The sequence below is a fragment of the Callorhinus ursinus genome, unplaced genomic scaffold (genome assembly GCF_003265705.2).
Source record: "Callorhinus ursinus isolate GAN/ISIS: 27379988/994484 unplaced genomic scaffold, GSC_fseal_2.0 scaffold130, whole genome shotgun sequence".
NCBI lineage: Eukaryota > Metazoa > Chordata > Mammalia > Carnivora > Otariidae > Callorhinus > Callorhinus ursinus.
Window position 1 is genome coordinate 462,284 of NW_027397192.1, and position 8,659 is coordinate 470,942.

The window sequence follows — 8,659 nt, forward strand, 5'->3', positions numbered from 1 at the left end:
CCTTTGCTCTACCCGATTAACCCCTTTGTTGCTCATGGCTCCCGACACTTAACCAACTGAGCCACCCAGACACCCTATTTTGGCTATTTTAAATAAGGCTTCAGGGCACCTGGGTCGCTCAGTTGGTTAAACGTCTGCGTTCGGCTCAGGTCATGATTCCAGTGTCCTGGGATTGAGTCCCACATTGGCTCCTTGCTCAACGGAGAGCCTGCTTCTCCCTCTCCCTTTGCCCCTCCCCCCCACTCATGCCCTCTCTCTCTCTGTCTCCCAAATAAATAAATTAAAATATTAAAATAATATTGCTTCAAAAAACGTCATGGTGCATATATCTTTTTGAATTAGTGATTTTGTATTCTTTGGATACCGACTCAAGAGTGCGACTGCTGGTAACAGGTTAGTTCCTTTTTTTCACTTTGTAAGAACTCTCCATAATGTTTTTCAGTGGCTGCACCAGTTTGCATTCCCAAAAACAGTGCGCAGTGTTTCTTTTTCTCCACATCCTCACCAAAACCTATTTCTTGTGTTGGTGTTTGTAACCATTCTGACACATATGAGGTGATATCTCATTGTAGTTTTGATTTGCATTTCCCTGATGATAAGTGATGTTGAGCATCTTTTCATGTGTCTTTTTGCCTTCTGTGTGTCTTCTTTGGAGAAACTACTGTTCATGTCTTCTGCCCATTTTTAATTGGATTGTTTTTTGGGGGTTGAATTTTATAATTTCTCTCTATATATTTTAGATACTAGTCCTTTATCAAATAAATCATTTGAAATTATTTTCTTCCGTTCCATAGTTTGCTTTTGTGTTTGTTGATTGTTTACTTCACTGTGCAGAAGCTTTTTATTTTGATGTAGTCACAATCATTTATATTTGCTTTTGTTTCCCTTGCATCAGGAGACCTATCTAGAATAAGTTCCTACAACAGATGTCAAAGATGTTACTCTATGTGTTCTCTTTTAAGAATTTTATGGGGTCAGGTCTCACATTTAGCTCTTTAATCCTTTTTGTATTTATTTTTGTCTATGGTGTAGCAATATCATCCAGTTTCTTTGTTTTAGATTATGTTATCGCGTTTCCCCAACACCATTTGTTGAATGTCCTTTTCCTATTGGAAATTCTTTCCTGCTTTGTCAAAGAATAATTGACCATATAGTTGTGGCTTCATTTATTAGATTTCTATTCTGTTCTATTGATGTATGTGTCTATCTTTGTGCCAGTACCATACTGTTTTAATTACTACAGCCTTGTAATATAACGTGAGGTCTGGAATTGAGATACCTTGAGCATTGCCTTTTATTTTGCAAGGTTGCTTACGTTATTGGATGTCTTTGGTTGTTACATACACATCTTATGATTGTTTATTCTAGCTCTGTGAAAACTCTATTGGTATTTTGATAGGCATTTTATTAAATGTGTATATTGCATTTGGTAGTAGTGACATTTTAACCATATTTGTTCTTCCAATCCATGAACTTCAAATATCTTTCCATTTCTTTGTGTCATCTTCAATTTCTTTTAATGGTGTTTTATAGTTTTCAGAGTACAGGTCTTTCACCCCTTTCGTTGGGTTTAATTCTAAGTATCTTATTTTGGGTGCAATTGTTTGTGGGATTGTTTTCTTAATTTCTTTTTGTGCTGCTGCATTGTTGTTGTATAGAAATACAACAAATTTTTATACATCGATTTTTGTATCCCGTGACTTTACTGAATTTGTTTATTTGTCCTAGAATTTTTTGATCCATCAAAAAATTGTGTTTTCTATATATAGTATATATAGAAAATAAAGTATATATATTTATATGTATATATATAAAATATATATAGTATCATGTCATCTGCAGATAGTGAAAATTATACTTCTTACTGATTTGAATGCCTTTATTTCTTTTTGTTGTCTCATTGCTGTGCCTAGGACTTCCAGTACTATGTTAAATAAAAGTGGTGACAGTGAACATCCTTGTCTCATTCCTGATCATATGAGAATACCTCTCAGTTTTCCCCATTAAGTATCATGTTAGTTGTGAATTTTTCATGTAAGGCCTTTATTATGTTGAAGTATGTTCTCTTTAAACCTATTTTGTTGTGTGTGTGTGTTTTTTTTTATCGTAACTGGATGTTGTAGTTTGTCAATGAGTTTTCTGAATCTATTGAAATGATCATATGGTTTTTATCCTTTCTCATTGATGTGATGTATCATGTTAGTTGATTTGTGAATTTTGAGCCACATTGCAACGCAGGAGGAAGTCCCATTTTATTGTGGTGAATGCTTTTTTAAATGTATTGTTGGATTTCATTTTCTAGTATTTTGTTGATGATTTTGCATCTATGTTCATCAGAGATATTAGTCTGTAGTTTTCCTTTAATGATGTCTTTATATGGTTTTTGTATCAGGGTAATGCTGTCCTCATAGAATGAATTTGGAAATTCTGCCTCTTTTTTAATTTTTTAAAAAATATGTTCAGAATAATAGGTATTAACTCTTGTTTAAATGTTTGGTAGAATTTTCCTGTGAAATCATGTGTTCCTGGACTTTTGTTTATTGTAAGTTTTTTGATTATTGATACAATTTCATTGCTGATTATCAATCTGTTCCAATTTTCCATATTTTTTTCCTTTTTCAGTGTTGGTAGTTTATGTGTTTCTGGGAATTTATCCATTTCTTCTAGGTTGTCCAATTTGTTGGCATATAGTTTTTCACTATGTTTTCTTATACTTGTTTGTATTTCTATCATTTTGGTTGTTATTTCTCCTCTCTCATTTGCAATTTTATTTATATGAGTCCTTTCTTTTTTTTTATCTTTTTTGGATAATCTGGCTATAGGTTTATCAGTTTTATTGATTTTTTTCAAAGAACCAGCCCCTTGTTTCATTGATTATTTTCAATTTTTTAAGTTTATATACCACTTATTTCTGTTCTAATCTCTATTATTTCTTCTTTCTGCTGGTTTAAATGTTGTTTTTTGTTCATTTCCCAGTTACTCTAGGTGTGAGGTTAGGTTGTTTACTTGAAATTGTTCTTGCTTCTTGAGGTAGGTCTGTATTGCTGTAAAATTCCTTCTTAGAACAGCTTCAGCTGCATCCCAAATGTTTGGACCATTGTGTTTTCATTTTAATTTGGTTCCTTGTACTTTTTTATTTCTTCACTTATTTCCTCATTGACTCCTTCATTGTTTAGTAGCATGCTGTTTAATCTCCATGTATTTGTTGTCTTTCCAGATTTTATCTTATGGTTTACATCTAGTTTCATAGTGTGGTCAGAAACGTTGCATGGTATGACTGATTTTCTTGAATTTGGTGATGCTTGTTTTGTGGGCTAATATGTGACCTATTCTGGAGAATGTTCCATGTGCACTTGAAAAGAATATATATTCTCTTGTTTTAGGGTGGAATATCATGAGTATATCTGTTAAATCCATTTGGTCCAGTGTGCCATTCAAATCTATTGTTTACTTGTTGATTTTCTGTTTAGATGATCTGTCCATTGATGTAAGTGGGGTGTTAAAATCCCCTACTGTGTTGTATTATTATCAGTTGGTTCCTTTATATTTGTTATTAATGGTTTTATGTATTTGGGTGCTCCTATATTATGTGCATAAATATTTACTATTGTTATATCTTCTTATTGGATTGTCCCATTTATTATGGTACAGTACACTTCTTCATCTCTTGTTACAGTTTTTGTTTTAAAGTATATTTTTTTCTATATAAATATTGCTATTAGGGCTTTCTTTTAACCTCCATGCATATGATAGATGTTCCTCCATCCTCTCCCTTTCAATCTGCAGGTGAATTTAGGTCTAAAATGAGTCTCTTATTGGCATCATATAGATGGGTCTTTTTTTTTATCCATTGTCACCCTATGACCTCTGACTGGAGCATTTAGTCCATTTACACTCAAAGTAATTGCTGATAGATAGGTATTTATTGTCATTTTATTATTTGTTTTGTTGTTTCTGAAGATGTTATCTGATTTTTTTCTTATCTTTCTCTTTCATGTTTTCCTTATTTTCTTTAGTGATATATGTGAGGTTACTTTTTATTTGTGGCTTTTGAGGTATTATTACCATTATTTTTGTATATAACCTACTTGCATATAGCAGTCTATATTAACTTGATGGTTGTTTAATTTTGAACCCTTTCTTTACCCTTTGCTCCTCACATATTAAGTATACATTTTATAACACATCATTCTTTAGCAGGATGCTCTTTAACTTCCAAGTGTTTGAATTCCTTCCAAATTTTTTCTTGTGATTGAGTTCCAGTTTCAAGGCATTGTGGTCTGATAACATGCAGGGAATAATCTCAATCTTCTGGTATCGGCTGGGACATGATTTGTGACCCAATATGTGGTCTATTCTGGAGAAAGTTCCATGTGTATTCCAGAAGAATGAGTATTCTGTTGTTTTAGGGTGGAATGTTCTGTATATATCTGGTCCAATGTGTCATTCAAAGCTGTTGTTTCTTGTTGATTTTCGGCTTAGATGATCTGTCCATTTCTGAGAGGGCAGTGTTGAGGTCTCCTACTATTAATCTGTTATTGTTGATATGATTCTTTATTTTGGTTAACAGCTGGCTTATGTAGTTGGCTGCTCCCATGTTGGGGGCATAGATATTTACAATTGTTAAATTTTCTTGTTGGATAGACCCTTTAAGTATGATACAGTGTCCCTCTGCATCTCTTAATACAGTCCTTGGTTTAAAATCTAATTTGCCTGATATGAGAATTGTTACCCCAGCTTTCTTTTGATGTCTTTTGGCATGAAAAATTGTTCTCCATCCCCTCATTTTCAGTCTGGAGGTGTCTTTAGGTTCAAAATGGGTCTCTTGTAGACATCCTATGCATGGATCCTGTCTTTTTATCCAATCTGCAACCCTGTGCGGTTTTATGGTAGCATTTATGCTGTTCACATTGAGAGTAACTATTGAAAGATATGATTTTATTGCCATCATGTTGCCTGTGAAGTCCCTGTTTCTCAAGATTATTTCTGTTAATATCTGGTCATTATTACTCTTGGAGTCTTGCTTCTTTTATAGAACCCCCCTTAGTATTTCTTGCAGGGTTGGCTTGGTGGTGACATATTCTTTCAGTTTCTTCTGATCCTGGAAGCTCTTTATCTCTCCAGCCATTCTGAATGACAGCCTTGCCAGATAAAGTATTCTTGGCTGTATGTTCTTCTCATTTAGTACCCTGAGTATGTCTTGCCAGCCCTGTCTTGCCAGGTCTCTGGGATAGGTCTGATGTTATTCTGTTGTTCCTCCCTCTGCACATAAAAAAATCTCTTCCCCCTAAGTGCCCTTAAGATGGTTTCCTTGGTTCTGAGATTTGCGAGTTTTACTATTACATGCCAGGGCATTGGTCTGTTCTCCTTGATCTTGGGAGGGGTCCTCTGTGCCTCTAGGACATGAATGCTTGTTTCATTCCCCAGACTGGGGAGTTCTCAGCTACAATTTTCTCAAATATACCTTCTAGTTCTCTCTCTTTCTCCACCCCCTCAGGGATCCCAATAATTCTGACATTAGAACATTTCATGGCATCATTGATCTAAGTCTGTTCTCATGGGCTTCTAGCTGTTTATCCCAGGCCTCCTTGGCTTTCTTCCTTCCTATCAGGTTGTCTTCTAGATCACTAATTCATTCTTCTGCCTCATTTACCCTAGCTGTTGGAGTATCCAGTTCAGACTGCATCTCATTCATAGCATTTTTAAGTTTGGCCTCATTAGCTCTCATTTCTGCCCTTAGAGATTCTATATTGTCACTAATACATTTCTCAAGCCTAGATATTGACTTCATAATTGCTACCCTGAAGTCTTTCTCTGACATCTTGCTTATATCCATATCCATTAAGTCTGTGGCGGAGGCCATTGTTTCTGGTTCTATTCTTTGTTGGGAGTTCCTCCTCCTATTCATTCTGTTGAGGGGTAGTTGAAGGAATGTACAAAGCCCAAAATATCAACCATGATCCAGGCAAGATGCACCCATTTTATGGGGATCTTAGGGTTGTTATCCTCTTGTTCTTCCAGCTTGTCTTCTGAGGTAGGGGCCTGCAGCACTGTTTCCCAGGCAACCCTGCTTGTGCAGAGTTCCTCTGCCCCTGTCAGGGGGCTGGGCTGTGTGAAAACTTTTTTTGAGGTTTTGTTCTCTGGTGGCCTTCCGCACTTTTTCTAAGGGTCAGAGCTAAAAATGGCCTCACCCAGACCTCTGTCCCAGGGCAGAGAAATCAGTCTCCTCTTCTCTCTAGAGAACCCTCCAGATCACACAGTCTCCATTTCTGTAAGTGCTATTGAAAACCGCAGCCTCCCAAGATCAGTGCATGCGCAAAGCGACCTTTTCAGTGGTCGATCCAGGAGTCCAGGCTTGTCTCTGCCCCTTGTGCATCTAAAACCGTGAGCCGTCTCAGGTTCTCGCATGTATCCCCGCAGCTCCTGGATCCTGTTTGAGAGCTGCTCTAAAGCCCTTCCCAGCCACTATTGCTTTGAAAGTTTTCCCCTGGTCCTCCGGCGCAGGATGCTTTTGTGTTCCAGTGTTATATCACTTTCCAGGGGCCAGCTTATGGCAGCTCCCTCCCCCTTCTGCTTATCCTCTGATATCTGCCCACAAAATCAAGACTCCACCCTTCGTACCTCATGACAGGTGGTGTTTTTCTGCTTGTAGAGGTCCAGGTATATATTGTTACATCTCAAGCTGATTTTGTGGGTGTTCGGAATGGTTTACTAGATATCCAGCTAAATTCTGGGGACCTTTTGAAACAAAGTCCTCTACTCCTCTGCCATCTTGCCCCTCACCTCTGTGTCCTTGTATTCTGAATGATAGCCTTTCTGGATAGATCATTCCTAGCTACAGATTTTTCCCATTCAGCACTTTGAATATATCATGCCATTTCATTCTGTCTTTCAAAATATTTGTTGAAAAATATCTTCCTAGCCTTATGGGTTTTCTCTTGTATGTTACTGTCTTCTTTTGTCTGGTTGCTTTTTAATTTTTTTTTTCTTTATCACCATATTGTGCCATTTTATTTACAATATGTCTGGTGTGAGTCTTCTTTTGTCGATTTTGATGGGGGTTCTCTGTGGTTCCTGGATCTGGATATCTCTTTTCTTCCCAGGATTAGGGAAATTTTCAGCCATTTTTCCTTCAATAAATTTTCTGCCGCTTTTTCTCTCTCTTCTTCAAAGACTCCTCTAATTTTAATGTTAGTCACTGAGGTCCCTAAGTCTATTCTCATGTTCCATAATTCTCTCTTTCTCTCTTTTGTTCATCTTGATTCCTTTCCATTACTTGGTCTTCAAGGTCAGTAATTTGTTCCTCTGCTTCTTCTATCCTGCTGTTAATTCCATCAAGTGTGTTTTTCATTTCTTTTATTAACCCCTTCATCTCTGCTATGTTATTCCTTATTTCTATGTTAATGCTATTCCACTGTCTTCACAAGTCCAGTGAGTGTCCTTATGATCATTGTTTTAAATTCTCTATCATGATTAATACTTATAAGTTGTGCTTATATCTATTGCCATGGCCTTGTCTTATTCTTTCATTTAAGATAAATTTCTCTGTTTCCTCATTTTGTCTGCCTTTCTGTATCTGTCTCTGTTTGTTAAGAAAGTCAGCTATGTCTTCTGCACTTGAAAGTAGTGACTTTATGAAGAAGAAGAGGGCCTTGAGTGCCCTGGAGTTCAGTGTCCCCATTTCACCGGAACTTGGAACTTTAGGAGAGTATCCTACGCATGTTGCTTATGCCTGAATTGCTTTCCTTTCACTGCAGTCATCTGCACTGATTCTCTGTCTGTTGTGGGCTGTGCTTGTTCTAGTGGTGTCAGTGGGACCCAGGCATGTCAGCTTGAGGGGGTATGCTCACCTGGGAAATTGGGGGTGAATTGGCCATATTAGCAAAATTTGCACTGAGTCACTCATCCTATGCTGGCTCCCCACATGCTGCAACAGCTAAGACTGTGTGCCAGGAAGGCTAGGGTTGTGAAGCTGGGATAGGCACATGGTGATAGATATGTACAGATAGGCCCTATGTGCAATGGTGGCTGGAATATGTGGTTGGGCACAGCTTGGCAGCTGCATGTGGTGCATTGTGATAGCTATGTGCCCAGCATTTGGGCAGGTGGTGCATGTGTCTTTAAAAACTTTTGCCCTGAACCCAGGCTAGCTAGTGTGGTGTGAGCAAGATCTCAGTGAGAATCATGGGCATGGGCCAATGCTAGCAGGTCAAGCAGCCAGTGTCTGTGCAGCCCTGCCTCCCACAGGTATTTCTGTTTATGCTGGGGGTGGGGGGATAATAGTGCCTGCCAATTCTCTCATTTTAAGAAAAGTCTCCCATGCCCTCAGACACTGGCATTAAAAAAATCTGTCTCCTTATTGCCCTTCGTTGTTGTTTAATAGGCATTTTTATGTTGCCTTTCTTTCTCTTTTACCTCAATTTTATTTTATTATGTTATGTTACTCACTATACATTACATCATTAGTTTTTGATGCAGTGTTCCATGATTCATGGTTTGCGTATAACACCAAGTGCTCCATTCAATACATGCCCTCCTTAATACCCATCACTGGACTAACCCATCCTCCCACCCCCTCCCCTCTAAAACCCTCAGTTTGTTTCTCAGACTCCATAGTATCTCATGGTTTGTCTCTCCCTCCGATTTCGCCCCCTTCATT